Source organism: Oryctolagus cuniculus, chromosome 16 (genome assembly GCF_964237555.1).
Source record: "Oryctolagus cuniculus chromosome 16, mOryCun1.1, whole genome shotgun sequence".
Lineage (NCBI taxonomy): Eukaryota > Metazoa > Chordata > Mammalia > Lagomorpha > Leporidae > Oryctolagus > Oryctolagus cuniculus.
Genome location: NC_091447.1, coordinates 48,095,134 through 48,120,032, shown reverse-complemented (window position 1 = coordinate 48,120,032; position 24,899 = coordinate 48,095,134). Strand labels below are relative to the sequence as shown.

The window sequence follows — 24,899 nt, the reverse complement described above, 5'->3', positions numbered from 1 at the left end:
TGGTTTCTTTGGGGGAGATCTATGTATACATTACTAGGGTTTTGAGAGAAAACACTACACAATAGTATTACTTGAGCAGCTGGCTAATTCTCCTTAAATTTTCTCTGATTCAGAATAGGGTCAGTATGGAGCCTGGGCTAAAACAACTCTCAAAGAGAAATTACATGGCTCTGGGGGCAGGCACCAGAGGGCCAAGAATGGCTCAGTGGGAAGCCATCATCAAATTTCTGCCCTACTGAGCTTTCTTAATCCCAGAATAACAAAAATAATATGTGACAATTTGTTACCCCTACATGATTGCCACTCATCATGAAAAGTTAAACTTTCTCTACATGAAAATCGGGTTTTTTTTCTTGCAGGTATCCCACATGGACTTCTTTCTCTCATGTTAGTGTTTTGGAGTTTCGTTTAACTCATTTCTAATAGGAAACCTGAGTGTAGTCTCCTGTATCACTTGGAATACAATATATTCAAAATTCCAAATAATGGATCAGGCATTGTGGGACAGCCAATTAAGTTGCCACGTGAGTTGCCCAAATCCCATATCAGAGTGCAGATTCAAGTCCTGGCTACTCTGTTCCTGATCCAGCTTCCTGCTAATGCACCCTTACAGGCAGCCAATCACGGCTCAAGTACTTGAACCCTGCCACTCACATGGGAGATCCTGATGGAGTTTCGGGTTCCTGACTTTGACTTGGCCCAGCCCTGGCTGTTGCAGGCATTTGGGGAGTAAAACCAGCAAATAGACGACATCTCTGCCTCTGTCTCCTTCTCTCTTCCCCTCCCCCTCTCCCTCTGTCACTCTTTCAAGTAGATGAAAATAAGTAAATATTTTTTTAAAAATCCAAATAATGCTATATAATCATCAATGAACTAATCCATCAAATATCCTATTTTGCAGTTAAGTTCCAAGAAATAGAAGCCTAAATGATATACTGTGATCATAACGTGTCACTCTGACTACCATGACAACAGAAACAAGCTAATTATATTTGAACAATCCATTAACAGTATAGACTGTATGACACTGAAGAGTTGAGGTGGTGACCTACATCAAAGGAATCAGTCTCAGTGACAAACAGCTGTGCCTGATTCAGATGTTTCCATGGAGAAAGGCTGAACAGAAGGGAACACCTAGGTTTCTCTCATCAGTACGGAATCAGGAAGTTAGAAAAACACAGGCCAGACTGCCTAACTAAAGTGAACAGACACATTAATTTCCTGTTTTCTCACCTGACTGTGTGAGAGAAAACCCAACTCCCATCCTAAATGGTAAACCACAGAAACCCTTGCTCAGAACAATACTTTTAAAATTAAGGGGAACAATAAACTTTAGAATCTGTGGACTGGAAGGGATGGAATGGTGTCATCTGACCCAACTCTCTTTTTCCCAAAAAGAAAATAAAAGAGCTATTTCAGAAAAATAGGTATTGGATTCTTTTTCTGAAACAAATAAAATCATTAATTAAATTACAATAACATTAAAAATAAATAACTTTCAAAGGACACCTGTTAGGAAATTCTTTTATCTAATTTCCTGTGTGTGGTCAGAGTATCTGGATGGTTCCTGATGATACTTTCTCACCACAATGGAGCCAGGAAGACTAGGGAAGTGTGTGGAGACTGGCATGCCACCGGTGCTGGCATGCTTGATCAACCTGAGTTACCTAAAGGAGAAAGCCATGATGGTCATCTGGAGGGAGCCAGTTGGATAAGCAGCTGCCAGCAGGGTGGGCACTGCTGCGAACCATCACAGGTCTGGCTCTCAGCTCTACAAGCTCATTGACCTAATCCACTCTGTGGTACCATGGAGCTTCTCACTACCCCAGATCACAGACTGACACACAAACTCAAATCCAAATATATTAATTTGCAGAGGAAATCATTTGCTGCCACTCATTCCAATGATCTACATCTTCTTTACCCATGGGAATACTTCACAGGAAGACAAATTATTATCAAAATATTCATTGGTAGCCATTATCATGGGGAATGAGTGGAGCAAATTTTTTTTAAAGATTTTTTTATTTACTTATTTGAGAGGTAGAGTTACAGACAGTGAGAGGGAGAGACAGAAAAAAGGTCTTCCTTCCTTTGGTTCACTCCCCAAATGACTGCAACGGTCGGAGCTGTGCCGGAGCTGTGCTGATCCGAAGCCAGGAGCCAGGTGCTTCTTCCTGGTCTCTCATGTGGGTGCAGGGGCCCAAGCACTTGGGCCATCTTCTACTGCTTTCCCAGGTCACAGCAGAGAGCCGGACTGGAAGAGGAGCAGCTGGGACTAGAACTGGCGCCCATATGGGATGCCGGCACCGCAGGCAGAGGATTAACCTACTGCTCCAGGGCGCCGGCCCTGTAGAGCAATTTTTTATGCTGTCTTTGGACCAAGGTATTCTCTTTCCATGATCTTTGTCTCTGTGAAGTTTCAGGGCTAGCCCAGTAGGCACCATTCCATCTGACATGTTCTTTCTTTAGCTACTAAATACATCGTGCAATATCAGGTTAGAGTTCAATGTTAGCTGCCAGGCAACCACTGTTCGTCTTTAGAGAAGATTTTGCTACTCTATTCTGAGATCCTGTTAACATTTTAACTCTGAACAGACAATCTGAAGTCTTTAAGAAGGAAAGGACTTCAGATATTAACACCACATAGTAATCTTGAATTTCAGAAATTCCTCTTTATTTAGTCATCTTTGTTTTTGGGAAATATGTTTTTTTCAGTAGCACTGCATTTTTAAGAAAGACATAGATAGTTAGGGAGTGCTAGTATTTGGATATTGGATACCAGTTTGCTTCTATAATTAGTACCCAGACTGATAGGTCAGAAGCTCAAAAACAAACGCAGATGCAAGATCAAGAAAAGCAAGAAGAACCAGAAACTTGAAAAGCAAACAGAAGTCATGATCATGAATAGTGAAAGCACCAACAGCGGGTTGTTTTGAAAACTGGGAACCAAAAAAATCAGAATAGGATTTGGGCCACGCCATTGCACAATTCCAAGGGGTACCTTTTATATCACTGTCTATTTGAATGATGGCTGCACACAGACAGTATTTCAAAGGTCCTAGGCATCAGAGTAAGATCAGAGGCCTAGCTAGTGAAGAATAAAGATGTAAGAGGAAGGGCAAAACAGGAAGACATAAGATGTGAGGCTATGGCACTAACAGGACTTTAAAAATTAGTTTGTCTTATTAGTCAGGAGGAGTTGCTCTACAGCTCTGCCAAGGAAGGAAATAGATTCTCCAAGTATGATTGGTTTGTGATACAAACTGAAGTGAGTTACATCCCCTGCTGCAGTGGGAACAGTTGGGTGAGGAAGATGACAAATTCCAATAGGAAGAGCTATTTATAATTAGAGTTTCATTCCAAGTTTCACACTTGATCCAGACTGTTTCCAAACACACATTCTGAACCAGCCTGAGGCACCATTGAAAAAGCTTCTGTGGCCAAGAAACGTTTGAGAAATGAGTATAAAGTATTCTCTGAGTGGGAATTCATAATTTTCAAAAATTTACAATTATTCATGCTTAAAAGGCTAATCCAGATTATTTGAATACGAGATACCTTTTAAAAATAATATTAATATTCTGTGGGATACCCTTTAGGAATTCGCAATGATTGTTACGTGGGACAACTACCGGATTCTCCCTTACAGGACTGATAGTACACTTAGGTTATACTGAACCACTAACCAGAAAAATTGAGGGGAAAGGAGATCGGGGGAAGTATACCAATTAGGAAATGGTTTGAGCAGCTGGGGCTCAACTATAATGACTTAAAACCATTAGGATTCCTCTCTGCTTCCCCTGAGAGTGCACACACACACACACACACACACACGCACTCTGGAGATATGTAGCTCAGGAATGCTCTCTGGTCCTACAAGATATGAGGACCGTGCGCTGTGTCTTTCTGCTTCACACTTCATAACTGTCCTCTCCTGGAGAACTCTGTCAATTGGAGTGGAGCTTGGGGTGCCCAGATTAAACATTATTTCTGGATGTGCCTGTGAGGGTGTTTGGGGTGAGATTACTGTTTTCAGGCAGCAGACTCAACCAAGCAGACTGCCCTTACCAAAGAGGGCAGGCATCGTCCACGCCACTGAGGGCCTGGATTGAACTGGGATTTATACTCTCAGTTTCCCTGGTTCTCAGACCTTTGGACCCAGAATGCGTCTACCCCTGGCTTTCCTGGGTCTCCAGCGTGCAAACAGCAGATCATGGAACATCTCAACTTCTTTAATCACATAAGCCAATTCCTCACAACAAATACATAGTAAGTTCCTATTGGTTCTTTTTCTCTGAAGAATCCTAATAAACATCACATTTTCACAATGGTTTTCAGGAAGAAGGAGCAAGATGAGGCATAAAAGCCTCTCCTCCAAGCTGAGTTTACCAAAAATGTAAATAGTGTACAGTGAAATATTCACATCTGGGGCCAGCACTGTGGCACAGCAGGTTAAGCCACTGTCTGCATTGCCAGCATCCCATATGGGTGCTGGTTCAAGTCCTGGCTGCTCCACTTCCAAACCTGCTCTGTGCTAATGCATCTGGGAAAGCAGTGGAACATGGTCCAAGTGCTGGACTCCTATACCTATATGGGAAACCCTGATGAAGCTCCTGGTTCCTGGCTTTGGCCTGGCCCAGCCCTGGCCATTACAGCTCTTTGTGAAGATGTGTGTGAAGTTCTGCTCACGGAGAGGGCCTGGGAACAGCAGCATTCCAATTATATGACCACATATACTACCCAGTTCTTTATTTCTAAATTACATTTTCTATTAAAAGGAAACCAGGACTTCTTGGAGAAATGACTGACTCAAGGGTCTATCAGAGAAAATACAATATGAGCCTGGAACAAGATGTTGACTCATTTATTTACTTATTTATTTTATAAACAACTATCTTACATTTTATTTTACAAAAATAAAAACCCATGATTCCATATTGAAGTAAATAATGAAGTAAATGTTCTATGAGAAATAGGATATTTAAATAGTCTGGAATCTCCCCCATAGAAGTTATTAATTACAGTAGGGAAAAATTAACTTTACAGTGGAGAAAACCAGCAGGTGCCACCTTCAAGTGGTGAAACCTTACCCAGACAGGGTAATGTGGGCAGATCATGTCCCCAGAATGTCCACATCCTTATTCCCAGAGTCCGCAACTTTGCTCCTTCCATGGCCAAAGGAACTTTGCGGACGGGATTGAGTCAAGGGTTTTGAGCTGGGGAGATGATCCTAGCCTCTCCACTGGGCTCAATGTCATCACCAAGGACAGCAGAAGCAGAAGAAGCAGTCGGAGAAGGAGACAGAATGAAAGCAGATCTTGGAGTGAGGTGACTGTTGGTTTTGAAGGGGGAGGGAGAAACTAGTCAAGAAATGACAGCGGCCAACAGAAGCTAAGAAAGGGAGGGAAACAGATTCTGCCCAGGGCTGCTGGAAGAAACGCACATGTACTAATACCTTGATTTTAGCCCCATGAAGTCAATTCAGGTTTCTGATCTCCACAAATGTAAGATAATGAGTTTAAGGTGTCCTAATCCATTAAATTTGTGCTAATTGGTTACAGCAGCAAGAAGGATTGATTACAGAGGGATGAATCAAAATCTTGGCCCATCCAATAGGATCCAGTGAGGGGAATTTGGCATTACTTCTACAATATTTCTGACAAAGTCCACGACTAAATTTAGTCGTGAGGAGACATTAGACAAATCCAAAGGGAGTGATATTTTGCCAAATAACTGGTCTGTAATTTTTCTGTGAAGGCTATGAAAGTCTAGAAAAACAGGGTTGACACTGTGGGGTAGCAGGTGCATCTGCCACCTGCATTGCTGGCATCTCCTATGGGCACCAGTGTAAATACCGGCTGCTGCACTTTTTTTTAAGATTTATTTATAGAATCACTATATTCCTAAAGTTGTACTTATGAAATTTGTACTCATTAAATAAAAGGTTTCTTGGGGAAAAAAAATTTATTTATTTATTTGAAAGACAGAGTTACAGAAAGGCAGAGGCAGAGAAAGAGAAAGGTCTTCCACCCGCTGGTTCACTCCCCAAATGGCTGCAACAGCTGGAACTGGGCTGATCAGAAGCCAGGAGCCAGGAGCTTCTTCGTGGGCTCCCACATGGGTGCAGGGGCCCACGAAATTTGGCCATCTGCTACTGCTTTCCCAGGCCATAACACAGAGCTGGATTGGAAGTGGAGCAGCTGGGTCTTGAACAGGAGCCCATAAGAGATGCTGGCACTGAAGGTGGTGACTTTACCAACTACGCCACAGCACCAGCACCTATGCTATACTTCTGATCTTGCTCCCTGTTAATATGCCTGGGAAAGCAGAAGACAGCCCAAGTACTTGGGCCCCTGTATCTATGTGGGAGACCCAGAAGAAATTCCTGGCTCCTGGCTTCAGCCTAGATCAGTCCTGAAAGCCCTGAGAGTGAAGCAGTGGTTGGAAAATTCCTCTGTTGCTATCTCTCTGTAACTCTGCCTTTCAAATAAATAAATCTTTAAAAAATAAAAGTCAAGAAAAGATGAAGGAACTCTTCCATATTGAAATAAAGACACACACATCTCAATGCAACACATGATTCTGGACTGGATTCTTTCTCTACAAGGGACATATTGGGTCAACTAGTGAAATTTGAATATCTGAGGATTAGAGGGTAGTAATATATTGATCAGAGTCATGTTGGGAAATGTCACCGTAGGAAATACACATTGAAGAATTCCTGGGTGATGGTATATCATGTTTGCAACTTATTCTCAAATGGCTTGAGGGAGAAAATTGATTATTCTGTTCTTGCAACTCTTCTTCTGCAAGTCTGAAGTTCATTCTATTTTATATAATAAAAAATAAAGCAAAATTAGGGGCGGCATAAACTTATGTGCAAGGACACTTCAAAAAGTTAATGGAAAATTAAAAGATCAGTTTATTTTGGTGGAAAAAAAGTTTAAATCCATGTATATTTTTAAAAGATTTACTTGAAAGTCAGAGTTACACAGAGAGAGAAGGAGAGGCAGAGAGAAAGCGAGGTCTTCCATCCAATGGCTCACTCTCCAAGTGGCCGAAACAGCCAGACCTGCACCGATCCGAAGCCAGGAGCCAGGAGCTTCTTGTGCGACTCCCACGTGAGAGCAGGGGCCCAAGCATTTGGGCCATCTTCTACTGCTTTCCCAGGCCATAGCAGAGAGCTGGATTGGAAGTGGAGCAGCCAGGACTTGAACCAGCACCCATATGGGCTGAGGGCACTGCAGGTTGTGGCTTAACCTGCTACACCACAGCGCCAGCCCCACCATGTATAATTTTATCATTAAAAAGTTTATGGAAAATGAGTAGTAATGAAAAAGCAATGTATGAATTTCAAATTTTTTGCACAAAAATAATCTTAATTCCATTTTCCACAAACTTTTATGTAGAGATTAAATTCTTCAGAACCCTATAAATAATAAAATTGACTTTCAGTGTGAATTAATTTGTCTAAGAGTAGGTAACTTGTAAGTGACAGAATTAACATTAAATAATGGACACAAATTTTTGGACTGGATTTTTTCCCTGTAGGAGGCTATTACATCATTTTAGGTCATTTTAAATTGTTCGCTTCTTCATTACAAAATTTTCAAGTATTTCTGTCTTCAAAGTTGAGTTTAAATCCAGTTTCTGATTCTATTTTCATTGTGTTGTTCAAAGCAGGCACATGGAGATCTTTGATCTCTTGAGGCTTTGGTCATCTAAATCCAGTCCTCCAGCAGTGGTGGGGAGAGGTTGGGGGCATGAGAAGGATGGGAAGCAGAGGAAGATTCCCTGTTTCTCCACTTTACCTCAGTCTCTGCTATTCACACCGCTCTTCCTACCTTCCGCTTGCCATCATTCTTCCCATGTGAAGACCCCAAGTGTGGTACCAAAATGCTTGAAAGGTAGAGAATACTGTAAAAAAAAAAAAAAAAAAGACAGACTATTACATTCCTTTCTTCTAAACCTAAGAAAGTACAATGAAAGGACCCATTTATCATTCTTTACTTGTTTCCAACAGTCTTTTTGAAAGTAATTTGCAGGGCCAGCATTGCGGTAGAGTGGGCTAAGCCTCCACCTGCAGCATCGGCATCCCACATGGGCGCCAGTTTGTGTCCTGGCTGCCCCTCTCCCAATCTGCTATTGCCTGGGAAAGCAGTGGATGATGGCCCAGGTGCTTGGGCCCCTGCACCCTCGTGGGAGACCTGGAAGAAGCTCCTGGCTTCAGATTGGCCCAGCTTCAGCCATTGCAGCCATTTGGGGAGTGAACCAGCAGATGGAAGACCTTTCTCTCTGTCTCTCCCTCTCTGTAACTCTACCTCTCAAATAAGTAATAACTAAAATCTTTTAAAAAATAATTTGCATGATGTCTTTTTACCCTTAAATATTCAAAGTACCGGTAATTCTACAGTATTCTCTGCTTGCACTCTGCAAAACTCAATTCTAATTTAATAGCCTTTTTTTTTGTCAACAGCTCATCTAAGTACTGACAGCTCAAACAAGCAGCATATGCTCTACATTCATTCCTATCTCAAATAATTATTTGAGCAAGCAATTACTAGTTACTAATTTGCCATTTGTCAGAAGCTATTTTTATTCATTTATTTAACTACCAAACTCCTGGTCTGGGGCTTATACTGAGATGTTATAACTTCTCCTAAGTGCCCTTTGGCTCATGTAACTAAAACTCCCGCCTCCCCACCTTCCACAGGCCTCAACCTCTGGCAAACGCTTTGATAGCTCCTTCCATTGCATTCTATTGCCTCTCTGTTCGACTGTGAAACTCTTTGCACTCAAACTTTTCTAAAAAGTGTTTTTCGGTCATAACAGGGTCAAAATCTGACTTTCATCTGATGGTATCTTTAGCCTTGAAACCTGCTATAATGGAATAATTCTTATTTTCTCCAATTCATATATAGAGGGTTAGGCCTTACCCTATTCCCACTGGCCCTTCAGCTGCCCTTATGCAACTTCCCCTTTGTGCCTCCTATGCCTTATGCCACTTACTCCTCCTACTTGTAAAGTCTGGCTTTCCAAGCTACATGATCCAGTTTTGGATCTCCATGATCTAGGCTATACCTAGGCCAATGATTATAAAACAGTGTCATGATAACTCTGGGCTTGCCCAAATTACCCTAGTTTGAACCACTATTACCTTGATGACTGGATTCCATTTTCCCTTTGTAAAATGTTCCCCAGTTAATTACAGAAGTATATGCCTACCATTCACTGTCTGCTATAATTACTGTACCACATCGTCTATATCCTTCTAGTTGTCCTTGTCTGGCTCTCTTTAGATGATATACAGAGTCCTTGAAGCTACATAAAGTTACAGTTCCTACCTAGGAAGTTTCTAAGGGGAAAATTCTAAGTCCCAACAGTCAAGGAAGGGTGGCAGTAGCACTTCATTACACTTGTAACCTACAAATTCCAACACTGTCCTACCTCCAGTGATTATTTTAGCTACATTTAGACTCTTCCCTCTCCTTGACAGTATTAACCTTTGACTTTGACATTTGTCCCTATTCATTCAATATTATGGTCTTATTTCTTGACCCCAAACTCTACCCCACCTCTATTCACCAAGACAACCATATCATAAAAGATGCCTTTTCCATTGCTAAAATTTCAGATTCTGAGTTTCATCTCACTGCTGCTTGTCTTCCACTCTCCCTACTCCATCATTATTCTCTACTCCCCAAGAGATTTTATATTCAGCTAGAAATATAATTACAGATGAAGAGGTCTCGAGATCTCTTCAAGATCAATTTATTTCTCCCTTGTATGAATCTTTGTAGCAGACTGAGACCTTAAAGGACAGAAACTACACATTTTTAAAAATTATTTATTTACTGTTTGTTTGTTTGTTTGAAAAGCCAAGGGACAGAAATGCAGAGACAAAGAGATTGAAACAAAGGATCTTTCATTCACTAGTTCACTCCCAAATGCCTGCAACAGCCAAGACTAGAAGAGGCCAAAGCCAAAATCCAGGAACTCAATCTGAGTCTCCCACATGGAAGGCAAGGACCCAAATACTTGAGTCATCACTTGCTGCCTCCAGGATATAGACTTTGGTTATTAATACTATACCCATATCGCCAGCGTCGCGGCTCACTAGGCTAATCCTCCACCTTGCCACGCCGGCACACCGGGTTCTAGTCCCGGTCGGGGCGCCAGATTCTGTCCTGGTTGCCCCTCTTCCAGGCCAGCTCTCTGCTGTGGCCAGGGAGTGCAGTGGAGGATGGCCCAAGTGCTTGGGCCCTGCACCCCATGGGAGACCAGGATAAGTACCTGGCTCCTGCCATCAGATCAACGCGGTGCGCCAGCCACAGCGCGCTGGCCGCAGTGGCCATTGGAGGGTGAACCAACGGCAAAGGAAGACCTTTCTCTCTGTCTCTCTCTCTCTCACTGTCCACTCTGCCTGTCAAAAAAAAAAAAAATACTATACCCATACGGACTCATTAAGCGTAACATTACATAGTAATGTAAGATGTTAGTAATAAGGGATACTGAGTGTGAGGCATATAAAAACTGTGTGTTATTTTCTTCATTTTTCTGTAAATCGAAAACTGCCCTAAGGAATAAAGCATTTATTTATTTTTTAAAAAAGTTTATTTGGGTAACATCTAGGGCTGGTCTCTATTTTTTTTTTTTTTAAGATTTATTTATTTACTTGAGAGGCAGAGTTACATAGAAAGGGAGAGACTAGAGAGAGAGGTCTTCCGCCCACTGGTTCACACCCCAGATGGCCACAAAAAACCTAGTCTCTAAGCCTGTGTACTTCTTTCTTCATCATATACCAATTACAAGCCCACATTTCTTAGCTTAGTATCCAAAGGGCTTGAGCATTGCAGTACAATGTCTTTGCCATTCTTGGAACGTTGCTACCTTATGAACAAGCCCATATCCTGCCAACTGCTGCAGCTGGAGTCAGCTGGAAGATCAGTAGAAAAAAAAAAAAAAAAACAGTGGAAAGATCAGTAGGAAAAAAAAAAAACTGTACAACTGCCTGCACCCAAGTTGCTAACCCATTAAGTAGTAAACTAAAAATAGTTTTAAGACACATCTCGTTATACAGCAAAGCAGTAAAGGCTAACTGATACATCTGTCCAATTACCCTACCTCACCCAAGTCATATTTACAACTGTTTTCTAGAATTCCCCTAGGCTCCACCCAAAATTTCACTCAAGAAATTTCCACCTGAAGTGACTTTACTCCCAATCTCTACTTAAGGAAATGTCATTCATGTTCTTCTTCCACATAAAGTTTCAAAGATAAATATAAAGAATGGGAGAAACTATAGCCCATATTATTTCCTCTTAGAGAGAGCACCATATACTTAAGAAATTCTGGGGGCTGACACTGTGGCATAGTAGGCTATACCTCTGCCTGTGGTACCAGCATCCCAAATGGGTGCCAGTTCATGTCCCCGCTGCTCCTCTTCTGACCCAGCTCCCTGCTATGGCTTGGGAAAGTAGCAAAAGATGGCCCAAGTGCCTGGGCTCCTGCACCCATGTGGGAGACCTGGAAGAAGCTCCTGTCTCCTGGCTTTGGATAGCCCCAGCTCCGGTCATTGCAGCCATTTGGGGAGTGAACCAGCAGATAGAAGACCTCTCTCTGTCTCTCCCTCTCTCTGTAACTCTGCCTCTTAAATAAATAAATAAAATCTTTAAAAGGAGGAGGAGGAGGAGGAGGAGGAGGAGGAGGAGGAGGAGGAGAAGGAGGAGAAGGAGGAGAAGGAGGAGGAGGAGGAGGAGGAGGAGGAGGAGAAGGAGGAGGAGGAGGAGGAGAAGGAGGAGGAGGAGGAGGAGGAGGAGGAGGAGGAGGAGGAGGAGGAGAAGGAGAAGGAGGAGAAGGAGGAGGAGGAGGAGGAGGAGGAGGAGGAGGAGAAGGAGAAGGAGGAGAAGGAGGAGGAGGAGGAGGAGGAGGAGGAGGAGGAGGAGGAGAAGGAGAAGGAGGAGAAGGAGGAGGAGGAGGAGGAGGAGGAGGAGGAGAAGGAGGAGGAGGAGGAGGAGGAGGAGAAGGAGAAGGAGGAGGAGGAGGAGGAGGAGGAGGAGGAGGAGGAGAAGGAGAAGGAGAAGGAGAAGGAGAAGGAGAAGGAGAAGGAGAAGGAGAAGGAGAAGGAGAAGGAGAAGGAGGAGAAGGAGAAGGAGAAGGAGAAGAAATAATCCTGGGAAGAGTGTTGTGCCACAGAAGGTTAAGTTGTTGTTTGGGATGCCCACATTCCATGGAGTGCCTGATTCAAGTCCCAGTTACTCTGCTTCCAACCTAGCCTCCTGCTAATATGCCTGGGAGACAGAAGATAATGGTATAAGTACCCGAGTCCCTGACACCTAAGCAGGAGCCCTGAATGGGGGATTCCTGGCTCCTGGCTTTGACCTGTATGAGCCCTAGCTGTTGCGGGCATTTGGGGAATGAACCAGTGAACAGAAAAAATCTCTCTCTCTCTCTCTCTCTCTCTCTCTCTCTCTCTCTACTTTCAAGTAAAGAAACAAATATTTTTGAAAGAAAAATTCTTAAGTTTGAAGGGCAAGAACCTGAAAGGCATGTATTAGTTATGACAGCAGCTCAACTGCAGAAACAGAAACTCAAAACGTAAATGGATTCAACAAGACAGACGTTTACCTCACTGTCATTTAAGAGTCAGAGCATAATTAGTAAAGGACAGGCATGAGGACTCCCTAGTGTCAGTCCCTCTTGCTGTTCCTGTCCCCCTCATCTGCAGTGCTAACAAGGTATCACTCCACCACAGTCGCATTACAGCCAGAAGGAAGAGGGAAAGTTCACATGCAGGGCAGGCTCATACCTTCAGGGAAAAAATAAATAAATAAATAAATAAACAGATGTTGTACATTTCAGTGATGCTCACGTCACACTGGCCAGAGCACAGTTAAACAATCATGCCAGGCTGTGCAGACAGCTAGGAAATGGAATTGTTGCCTTAGTGCTCAAATGTTCTACTATTACTATACAAGAAGGGATGAAAATCAATATAGTCACTATCACAAGTCAGCTGCAGTATATCAACCTGTTAAAATGCTTTCTTGCAGGTAGGAGATGGATTGGCTTTGTTCGTGAGAGGCAGGACAGAGAGCAGGAAAGGAGGAAACCAGGGCAATGGTGGGAAGCTATGAAACCTCTAAGTGCCCTATGAATTCATTCTAGATTCTTGGAAGGAGAAATGTTAAGGGAAGAGGAGAAGAGATTGCATTCTTCAAGCTCAAATAAAGTATATGTGGGATAAGAATGAGCGGGATTGTATGAAACTCTGAGAACCTGCCAAGGATAATGGAAAGCTTTGAGTGTGATGGACTTTAGAATTGGGCAGTTAAGAAAACTTAAATTAAAAAAAAAAAAAAACTTTATCTTGATTTCATGAGACAGCAGACAGGAGGCCCTCGCTGATTATCACCAGTTTCTTTAAAGCTTACAACATTTAAACAAACAAAGGTGGTTAAAAAAAAAGCAGCATTAAATAGAGATGGAAAAAACATGGTTTCTTTTAAAAAAAAAAAGTGTAGAGTTCCTAATTATGCCACGTATAGCAACTATAAAGTTAGCAACTTGAGAGCGCTTTAGTTGGGCTTTTCGTAGTGTTAGTTTTAGCTACTGAAAATAGACATGAAGTATGAATCACTTTCTTCACTGAAATGTAGGCTAAATGTAGCCATCACAGATTTTAAGAATATCACCTAAATTTCTTCTCAACTACATTTTGTATGCTGACACCAAGCGATCAGTACAGGAAACAGGATGACCTGGCCAATCTACAATTCTTCCAGAAAAGCTCAAGCAGACCATCATGTAGAAGGTCAGTGGAAACTACACAACAGATGGACAGCTGTGTGCTTCTCATGATTGCAAGATGCCTGATTACAAAATCATTCGTTGCTGAATAAGCCTCATTACCAGTAGATGCTCTCATGCAGCATCTGCATTAGAGCAACAGCAGTTAGACTTCAGTAAGCATAAACCAAGAGTCTTCAGAAAACTGTAGGTAAGCCTCAACGTCTCATTTTTCAAGAACATGATTTTCCAGACATTAGCCAGGTACAACACGAGATGGCCCTCTTGGAAGAAATTCCTTGTTCAACAAGTTCAGTTCTTTCTATTTTGCTGTGAGAGAAAATAAATTGAAAATATATCCTCAGCTAGAATATGCAGAACATCATTCCGTTCCATGAAGCTGTTAGTGGTACTTCAGTTTTCTGCCCAGAGACGCAGGTAACGTTGATGTCACTAATAAATGAAATATAGAATTTAGGCAATTCCCATATTTCACTGCATTAGCAATATAGTAAATACAGAAATGTCTATTATGCTGAGAACATTTCTGCACACACAATGGCTTGCAAGTGCTTATGTCAATTATATTTGGAAATACATTAGGGGTCAGGACGTTTGGAACAGAAGTTAAGATACTGCCTTGGATGTCCAAAGCCCATAGTAGAGTGCCTGGGCTTAAGTCCTGGCTCTGCTCCCAATTCAGGTTCCAGCTAATGTGCATCCTGAGAGGCCACAGGTGATAGCTCCTTGCCATCTACATGGGAGATTTAGGACTAGGTCACCATGAGGCACTGTGAAATTTAAAAGTCAGCCCAACAAAGAAGTATTTACTGAAGCAGAAGGCATTCCAAAGTAAGGTATCACAAAGCCAGGGAAAGGGGTAATCAAAAAGAGAGGCAATCATCTCAGGAGCAAATGCTGCTCATAAAGTAATTAAAATGATAATACAAAATTATTCATTGGATTTAGCAGTGGGGAGTCATTACCAATCTTTCACTGTATGTTTTGGGTAGAAACCAGGCTATAGTAGCTGAAAACATAAAAGATGGGGGCCAGCGCTGTGGCACAGCCAGTTAAAGCCCCGGCCTGAAGCACTGGCATCCCATATGGGTGCTGGTTCTAGTCCTGGCTGCTCCACTTCCAATCCAGCTTTTTGATATGGCCTGGGAAAGAAGTAAAAGATGGCCCAAGTCCTTGGGCCCCTGCACCCGCGTGGGAGACCCAGAAGAAGCTCCTGGCTCCTGGCTTCAGATCGGCACAGCTCCAGCCATTGCGGCCATCTGGGGAGTGAACCAGTGGATGGAAGACCTCTCTCTCTTTGTCTCTACCTCTATGTAACTCCATCTTTCAAATAGATAAAATAAATCTTTGAAAAAAAAAGAAAAGAAAACATAAAAGATGGAATAAGCATAGTCCTGGAAAGGGATGAGAACAAGAGTACAGAAGAAGGGATTCGGTTTGACTAGGAAAAAGAACATCTGTAGGATCGATAGGAAGGAGTTGAGGAGGAGTATAGGTAAGTGCATACATGAAGGGACAGACGATTGAGGGAGTTCACGCCCCCCAATCTCTACAAAGGTCACTTGTTGGAGAAACCCTTTTCAGGGTCTGAGAAGTACTCTGAAGGCCTATTACAGAGGCGAACGCAGGAACAGCCCTTCAAGCCGATAGGATATGGGCTATGACATTTAAGGGTTCACTGAAATCATTTTACTTTTTGCTTATAGAACAATAAAAGAAAACGGAAGCATTTTACTTTCTATTTAAAATCTAATGAAAACAAAGGATTTGTGGCTGGCGGTGTGGCACAGTGGGTTAAACCACTGCCTGCACTGCTGGAATCCCATCTGGATACCAGTTCGAGTCTTGGCTGCTGCACTTCTGATCTAGCTCCCTGCTAGTGCATCTGGGAAAGCAGTCTAAGATGTTCCAAATGTTTGGACCCCTCTACTCAATGGGAGACCCAGATGAAGCTCCTGGCTCCTGGATTCAGCCTGGCCCAGCCCTGGCTGCTGTGGCCATTTGGGGAGTGAAACAGTGGATGGAAGATTTCTCTCTCTGTAGCTCTTTCACACACACACACACACACACAAAAGATTTAAGAATGTCAGGTCTCAATACCAATTGAATATGGGAATGGTAGGCAAATTCTGGTTATTTATTGCATCCTACCATCAGTTATAAGATACCTACTCTAGGGAGATCAATTTTTATCATTTATTCAATTTATTACTTTATCAAAATGTTATTGCAATGAAAAAGACATACAAAACATTTAAAAGCAAAAGACTTCAAATTTGTTTCCAGTATCATCCATTGTGAGAGAGAGATTTCACATAGAAAACTCTATTTACTTTGACCTTTTCAAATAACATGGTCATTTATAATATGTGTGGGGACACTGTTTTATCATATATTTCTCCTATAATTGGTCTACACTGATAAAACAGCATGGAGTCCTGCTCCCAGAGAAATTTCTGTGAAAATTTATTATAGGCTCAAGATCATGGGTATTCTCAATGAACAATTCCATGGCAGATGGCTTTTTGGCAAGGGAAAAAAAAGACAGCCATATCATATGAAAATGGACTCCTGTTCCACAAAAATAGAGCTTGTCCAGTTGTAATGCAAATAGAGAAGGGAGACTCACCTTATTTCAGGCAATAATTTCATGTCTTGCTACACCAGACTGAAACAACATAGAACCTAATTCGGCATAAATGTAAGTATCTGGTAAGAAATAAATGGGGTGGGCATTTGGCACAGCAGTTAAGACACTACTTGGCCTGCCGGTGTCCTATATCCAAGTGTCGCTTCAGTTCAAGTCCTGGCTATGCTTCTGATTCCAGTTTCCTGCTAATGTACACTCTGGAAGGCAGCAGCAGCTGATGACTCAAGTAATTGGGTCCCTGCCACCCACAAGGGAGTCCCAGACTGTTCCTGGCTCCTGGCTTCAGTATAGCCCTGATCCAATGGCATTTCAGCAAGAGACCAGCAGATGGGAGTCCCTTAGTCTATGTTTCTCTCTGTCTTCAAAATAATTTTTGTAAAAAGAGATGTCAACAAACCTGAAAAAAGCTATTAGTAATACTATGACTGCTGTAGTCACGTCTTTTTTTTTTTTTTTTTTTTTTTTGACAGGCAGAGTTAGACAGTGAGAGAGAGAGACAGAGAGAAAGGTCTTCCTTTTCCATTGGTTCACCCCCCAAATGGCCGCTACAGCCAGCGTGCTGCGCCGATTCGAAGCCAGGAGCCAGGTGCTTCCTCCTGGCCTCCCATGCGGGTGCAGGGCCCAAGCACTTGGGCCATCCTCCACTGTACTCCTGGGCCACAGCAGAGAGCTGGACTGGAAGAGGAGCAACCGGGACAGAACTGGCGCCCCAACCGGGACTAGAACTTGGAGTGCCAGCGCCGCAGGTGGAGGATTAGCCTAGTGATCCACGGTGCTGGCCACATGTCTTCTCTACCCTAGGTTTGTTGGAATGAAACAGCAGGTAAGATATTTCCATCTATCACTGTATCTCAAATAAACAACACTAAGAAAACACTTAGTGTTTTGCCTTGAAGGCAAGGATCTTGTCTCTTGCTCTCCACCACACTACCTGTACATAGAACAGTAGTCAGCACAAAGTAGGTGCTCAGGAAGATCTGCTGAATGAAATGAATAAATTAGTACAGCACCAGTATGCAAACTCTTGAAAGTTAAAATAAAGGCTATAGGGATTCCTTGTTTCTTTGTCACTGCATATTTTGTGCAAGAGAATTAGGTATATATTGAAGAGCAGGGGATTAACTTGATGTAAATCTTTAAATGCTACAGGGCATGTTCATATTTGGATTTCAAAGTGTAATCCTTATCCCTGTGGTTTTATTACTGGTGAAATTTGTCCTTGGTCTACATAGCCTATCACTAGCAATGCAAGCCACAACATTTCCTACTACTCTTGAAACTGCTACTCTTCAAAGAAAAACAAGATCTTGTTGGACAACAGAGACATCTGCTGGTTGACAATGACATAATTCTGTCCTTAAACTACTGCATCCAGATGAAAATGTGAACAATAAAGTTTAGAGTAATACAGAATATGTTTTGTTGTTAAAATATGATAAAGTAACCTCTTTCCACTTGAATAACATGTAACTGCTTTATTCCAGAATTGCCCAAATAGTGATCTAAAAACCCCACTGTGTGCTTTCCTATACTCAGTATTTACTGCCAGTGAATAGAATTGGATAGCTTCTGGATCTTCTAGTTTAAGACACTTACTTGTCTTTAACATAAACATTTAAGTATATACTAAGTTAAGGGACTGTGTCATATGCTGGAAAGCCAATTCTGTGAAATGGCAGACGGCCCCTCATGCTCTGTCTGGTCTTAGAGGAGTAGGAATACTACTCAGCCCTTAAAAAGCAGCAAGTTCTGCAATCTGCAACATGGATGAAAGTCTGAGGACATCATGCTAAGTGAAATACATGAGTCACAGAAGCACAATTACTACCTGATTCCCCTCACATGAGGATTCTAACAGTCAAATTTGTGGAATCAAACTGTGGAATGGTGGTTAGGGGCTAGGCAGAGGGGCAAATGGGAAGTTACCAATCAACCTGCATAAGTTCCAAGCACAATGAACAAGTTTGGAGATCTGCTGAACCATACTGTACCTGAAGTCAACAAAAATGGACTATACACTTAAACTGTTATTAAGAAGGTAAGTCTCAAGTTAAGTTGGTTTTCCTACAATAGTTTTTTTTTTTTTTTAAATTCAGTTAACATCTGCAAGGAACTTAGCCTACCACCTGCCAGTGATGTACTTTCACTATTTATATATAATATATATATTATAATATGTATAATATATATTATATAGGCCAGCTGTGCCCTACAAACACACTTTCCCACGCTAGCTGGAAAGAAGTCCTCCACCCCCACCACCTATTATGATTTCTTCTCACTTTCAAGTCCCTTTTAAATATCATCTCAGAAAGGCCTACTCTGAACTCCCCATGTAAAGTTCAGCTTTAGAACACTCAGTTTGCGTCTTTCTTAGAACTTACAAAAAAATGACAATTTTTGATTGGCTCACTAATATATCATCCCCCTCCTTTCCACACCATACTATAAAGGAATGATCTTTGAGTCTGGCTCTAGATAGTCCATATTAATGAGGTAACCTCACTATTTTCTTTGGACACCAAAATGTAAAGGAAAGCACTTACCCTCACTGTCTTAGAGTATTTGAAGCCTAGCTCCCCACTTTCTTAACTGGAAGAGGAACCAATTTTTGCTAATTAAATTATTAAATTCCATTCAGTTCTCAGTAGAAATCTACTGCAAACAGAAAAGGCAGTGGAGAAGGTATGGTGAGGTGGTGACCAGGTGGAGGGATTACAGGGTGTGGAGAGGAGATAAGGACACCAAGTGGAGGACAGGAAAGTGTTCTAAGAGTACCAGAGACCCTGGAAGAAATTCTACAGGAAGAATCTGAGACAACAGATGGCCTGAAAAAGCCAGGTTGTGGTCTACCTAGGACAGTGTGCTAATTCCTCGACTAGCATAGGAATTCCCATCAGTTCTCCAGAAGTTGCTGAAGAATTTCCAGGCTATGCCCATCACCTGCATTCACAGAACCCAGAGACTGTAGCAAGAAAACTACTCTGTAACTGAATTTTCCTTTTACTAACAAAAGCCTTTATTAGCATCTTTTCCTGAGTCATACTATCCAGCACATGAGATGATAATGAAACAGAACTTGTTTCTCAGTAGTTAAAATAATTTCATAATATATCAGCCTTTCTTAAAAGATAATTTAATCATTATTCAATCACTGACAAGATTCATGAAAGTTAAAAAAAAACCTGGAGTTCAACAGTTAATCATAACTAGAAAGTAAATCAAATATCATGTACCTGTCCTATAAATATTTTTATAAATTCTGTCTCATGGTTTTTCTACAAAACACTCAATTCCTAAGTAAGTAAATCCTAGGTTAATACATAGAATCTCAAGCATTCCCTTATATACAAGTTGACTAAGTAGTGAAGAGGTGATAACTGCAGAAAGTTGCTGTGATTCAGATTGTGTTATAGTCAGTAAATTGATTACTCGTTACAGGCATACAGGTGTTACTATGAAAATAGAATTTAAATAATGTACTATGCTCATATTAAAATATAGCTGTCTTCCCAAGAATGACTAACTTTAGAAAAGAATATGAAGGAAACTAACCCAGAAAGGGATAATTTAATTATGAGGACAAAATTGACTTCTTATAGGGAATTAATATCAAGAGTACAGATTGATGTAAGGCTTTGCAGAAGAGAGTGGGCAGCTAGACTATAATTTATAAATATCACCATTTTATGCCTTGTGAAAAGAATACTGTATGGTTATACCTGATGAAAAATATGGCTCATTAAGAACTACTTCATCATAATTGTTAATATCAACAATTTTATGTATAAGTTATTACTTCATTAAAACTGTTGAGTAGTTTTATTGCTTTCTGGTTCCAGGGTTTATTAATTTTCATTTTTATTTTACTGCCCCTATTTTGCTAAGGTAAATGAAGCTTACAGAGGTGAAGTACCATACAGAATATTAAGCAACAGAGCCAAGATTCACATTCAGGTATGACCCCATGCATACCACAATAGTATCCTCAGTTTTGCTTACATAAATATTAGTTATGTATTCATTTAAAAATGGAGCATGTCATCACACATTGATAATAAAATGGCTAACACAATAAAATATTGCTTCCAGCATATTTGAAAATCAAATATGTTTCCCAGTTTTGAATCTGGAAACCAGTGGTAATAATTAGTTTCATTATGTGAAAACCAACGCCAGTTTATTGTGTGCACTAGAACAGAGTAGCTCAGAACATAGGCTCTGAAGTAGATTCTTCAATTCTGACTTTATCACTTAGTTTCTGCATACCTTTGGACATATTCCTTCACTTCTCTTTGGCTCTTACGTAAAACGGGATTCTTTGTAGTAATTGTAGTGACGCATGTGGCACTTACAAACATTAAATGAGCTTACTACAGGTAAAGAAAACTGACACATAAGCACTCAAGGAATGTTGGCTCACATTGCTCAAACCCACAGGTTTATGCAGCCCTCCCACACTTATTTTTTTTTTTTTTAATTAGACAGGCAGAGTTAGACAGTGAGAGAGAGACAAAGGTCTTCCTTCTGTTGGTTCACTCCCCAAATGGCTGCTACAGCCAGTGCGCTGTGCCAATTCGAAGCCAGGTGCTTCCTCCAGGTATCCCATGCAGGTGCAGGGGCCCAAGCACTTGGGCCATCCTCCACTGCCTTCCTGGGCCACAGCAGAGAGCTGGACTGGAAGAGGGGCAATCGGGACTAGAACCCAGCACCCATATGGGATGCAGGTGCTGCTGGCAGGAGAGTAACCAAGTGAGCCACGGCACCAGCACCCAACTTCTTTAAAAAAATTTTTTTTAATTTTTTTATTTTTTGGACAGGCAGAGTTAGACAATCAGAGGGAGAGACAGAGAGAAAGGTCTTCCTTCCATTGGTTCACCCCCATATGGCTGCTGTGGCCGGTGCACAGCGCTGATAGGAAGCCAGGAGCCAGGTGCTTCCTTCCTGGTCTCCCATGCAGGTGCAGGGCCCAAGGACTTGGGCCATCCTCCACTGCACTCCCAGGCCACAGCAGAGAGCTGGACTGGAAGAGGAGCAACCGAGACAGAATCTGGTGCCCAGACCAGGACTAGAACCCGGAGTGCCGGCACCGCAGGTGGAGGATTAGCCTAGTGAGCCGCGGTGCCGGGCTTAAAATTATTTTTGAAAGCAGTTTTAGGTCCACAGAAAAACTGAGTGGGAAGTATAGAATTACTCCTACTATCATCATTCCTCACCAGAATGGTACACCGGTTACCATGAAACTTCACTGACACTCCAAGAACAGCCAAAGTCCAAAGTTCACATTAGGGTTTATTCTTGGTGCTATACATTCTATGGGTTATGGTAAATCTATAATGGCATGTATCTAACATGAGGCATTTTGCTGCCCTAAAAGGCCTCAGTTCTCAGCATATTTACATATTTATATTATATATGCATTATATGTAAAGATATATCATATAAATTATCTCCTTTCCCCTAAATCCTAACAACCACTGATATTACCATCCCCATGGTTTTGCCCTTTCCTGAATTTCATACAACTGGAATTATACAGTATACATTTAAGATTCTCCCATGTCTTCTGATGATTCAACAGGCCACTTCTGGCCGGCGCCACAGCTCAACAGGCTAATCCTCTACCTGTGGCGCTGGCACACTGGGTTCTAGTTCCAGTCAGGGAGCCGGATTCTGTCCCGGTTGCTCCTCTTCCAGTCCAGCTCTCTGCTGTGGCCCAGGAAGGCAGTGGAGGATGGCCCAAGTGCTTGGGCCCTGCACCCCAGGGAGACCAGGAGAAGCACCTGGCTCCTGGCTTCGGATCAGTACTGGGCGCCTGCCACAGTGCGCCAGCCTCCGCTGCCATTGGGGATGAACCAAAGGAAAAGGAAGACCTTTCTGTCTCTCTCGCTCACTGTCTACTCTGCCTGTCAAAAAAAAAAAAAAAAGAAAAGAAAAAAAAGAAATAGTCCACTTCTTTTTAGCACTGAATAAAATTCCATCACATGAATGTACCAGTTTATCCATTCATCTACTGTAAGACATCTTGGTTAACTTCCAAGTTTCAACAATTATAAAAAAAGCTGCTGTGTATGTATATATAATGTGCTGGTTCTTGTGTGGAATTTTCACCTTATTTGAGTAAACAACAAAGAGCAATTTCTAGGTCATATGAAAACACAGGTTTTGTACAAATCTGCCAAACTGGATATACCATTTCGCATTCCCACCAACAGTTCATCAGAGTGCCTGTTGTTCCAAACTTGCCGGTATTTGGTATTGTCAGGGTTGTGGGTTTTAGCCATTCCAATAGATATGAAGTCAAAGTTCAATCCTTTGCCTGTGGTGCCGGCATTCTATTTGGGCGCCAGTTGTAGTCCTGGCTGCTCCTCTTCCAATCCAGCTCTCTGCTGTGGCCTGGGAGGGCAGTGGAAGTTGGCCCAAGTGACTGGGCCCTGTACCCGCGTGGGAGTCCCAGAGGAAGCCCCTGGCTCCTGGCTTCAGATCAGCTCAGCTCTCCACGTTGCAGCCATTTGGGGAGTGAACCAATGGATGGAAGACCTCTCTCACTGTCTGTAACTCTACCTCTCAAATAAATAAATAAAATCTTTAAAAAAAAAGTTTCGCTGCAAAAAAAAAATTTGAAATTCATTTTACACAATATGCATCTTTCATGAGCTTTTAGAATACTCCCCGTATGTACATTTGGCTGGAAATCCAAGCAAATCTTTATTTTTCTAAACTAATTTCAATGTGTAGTTTGCGTATTTTCACCCAGCGTTTTCTTTGATGAGTGTCACTTTACACTTGTATTCAAAAGAAACCAGGATTGCACAAGGCAACTGAAACTGCTAGTAGAGAAAAATAAACCACTGACTCTTAGCCTCAATTACTTACAATTGAGGAGGAACATTCACCCATTCCCCAGAGCCTCCACTTGACAACATCACAGCCAACGGATATTAATCAAGTCTAGAAGTGACTGCCGTGACCCACAGAATACACAGAACGTGGCATTTTATAAGTCAGTCAAGTGAGGCTGGAAGCAGAGGCAGAGCAAGCAGCAGGGCTCGACCAGTCTGGAAGTGCAGGGTCGGCGAGCAGCCGAGACCGGGGCGCACCCTGGGGGCAGGTCTTTCCTCCACCTCTCCAGGACACGGAGCAACTCAGAGCACGACGCTAGAGCACCTTCCCGGTCCGTCCAAGACCGAGCCCACGCTCGCAGCAGGCGCCCTTCACCGCGACGCGAGCGCGCCTCAGCCTCCGCGCAGCGGCAACGCGGGCCCAGCGGGAAGCCCCAGACTCGCGCGGACCCGGGTGCCCGCGCCACACGGGCGGCTCCCCTCGCCGCGAGCCACGGGGATCCACGCAACTCGGCCGGCGGGGCCTAACGTCCCCCGGAGCCACAGAAGGGCCTCCAGCCCGGCACAGCAGCGCAAGAACGGCTGCCGAGAAGCCCTAGCAGGAACCCGGGAGCAAGGAAGCCCAGCACCATGGCGGCGCAGCACAGCAGCGGAGCAGCCTGCCCCGGGACTTTTTTCGCGCGTCGACTTGGCCGGAAGTGACGCCAGCAGCCGGCGCGCGGGGCCGCCCCTCGGGAGAGGCGGGGGGCAGGGGGAACAGGCGGGGGCCGGGGGCGGGGCGCGGCCGTAGCTCCGTTTCCGGTGGCTCGTCGCGCTCGCTCACTCCAGCTGCAGCCACTCTCGCCCGTGGCTGCTTCCTCCATCCTGGTATTTTTTGGAGCCTCCATCCTGGTTCTTCCAAAGTGCCCGGACCCAAAACAGGAAGTAAGTGCGATGGAACCTTCAGGTCCCAACCGCCGCCAGGGCCGCTCCGCCCAGCGGAGCCTGTCCGGCCCCCTTGCTGCCCGCTCGCTGCCGTCGGCCGGCGCAAGCTGCGGGCGCCCAGGCACCGCGGGCGGGGTCGGAGCCGGGCCTTGGTGACGCGAAAGCTGCCGTCTCCGCACGCTCAGGCCGGAGCCTCCCTCTCGGGGCCCGGCCGGCGGCGGTGGCGGCTCGAGCTACAGAGCAGGGGGACGAGTGGCCGCCGCGACACGGCTGCGATCCGGCGGGGGCGGAAAATGGCGGCGGGTTCGGAAGAGCTAAATGGCGCCGGGACCCCTGGGGGGTGGGGTGGGCCGGGAGCTCGGGGGCAGAATTGGGCCGGGGAGCGGGCACGGGCAGCGAGCCTCGCTGGTTTTCCCGAGGTGGTCCTTTCTTGTTTCTTTGTTGCCTTTTCCGGTTTGGTTCTGGGGTGCGGAGGCGGAGCGGTGGGCTTGGGCAGGGATGAGGGGGTGGGGGCAGGTCTCGCCGTAACCCCCCCTCCCTTTTTTATTTTTTATTTATTTTTTTTTGTTTTTTTCCCCCTTTTATTTTTTGTGGGCATCTTGCACTGTTTTCGCCTTGGGGGTTCCGCCTGGCTCGGTGGTTGGCGGTCCAGACCGGAGACCCGGGGCCGC

At 43.5% G+C, this 24,899-nt stretch overlaps 1 protein-coding gene and 1 long non-coding RNA gene across 6 annotated transcripts in view; one reads left to right on the top strand and one right to left on the bottom strand.

Moving 5' to 3' along the window:
* Nucleotides 1–6,960: 6,960 nt before the first annotated feature.
* LOC127492632 (uncharacterized) lies at nt 6,961–24,017 on the bottom strand. Its single transcript, XR_007922265.2, has 2 exons — nt 23,339–24,017; nt 6,961–7,920 (listed from the first exon to the last, which is right to left on the bottom strand). It is a non-coding gene; the product is annotated as an uncharacterized lncRNA (long non-coding RNA).
* Nucleotides 24,018–24,046: 29 nt separating this feature from the next.
* The window catches only part of DMTF1 (cyclin D binding myb like transcription factor 1), a 47,323-nt gene continuing 46,470 nt past the window's right edge, over nt 24,047–24,899 (top strand). For 2 of the 5 annotated variants that reach the window (XM_017344332.3, XM_002713840.5), the window contains exon 1: nt 24,047–24,228. The gene's annotated coding sequence lies outside the window, so the exon portion shown is untranslated. The remainder of the gene's footprint in view (nt 24,229–24,899) is intronic. The other 3 variants (XM_008261799.4, XM_070059437.1, XM_070059436.1) reach the window with 3 other exon arrangements.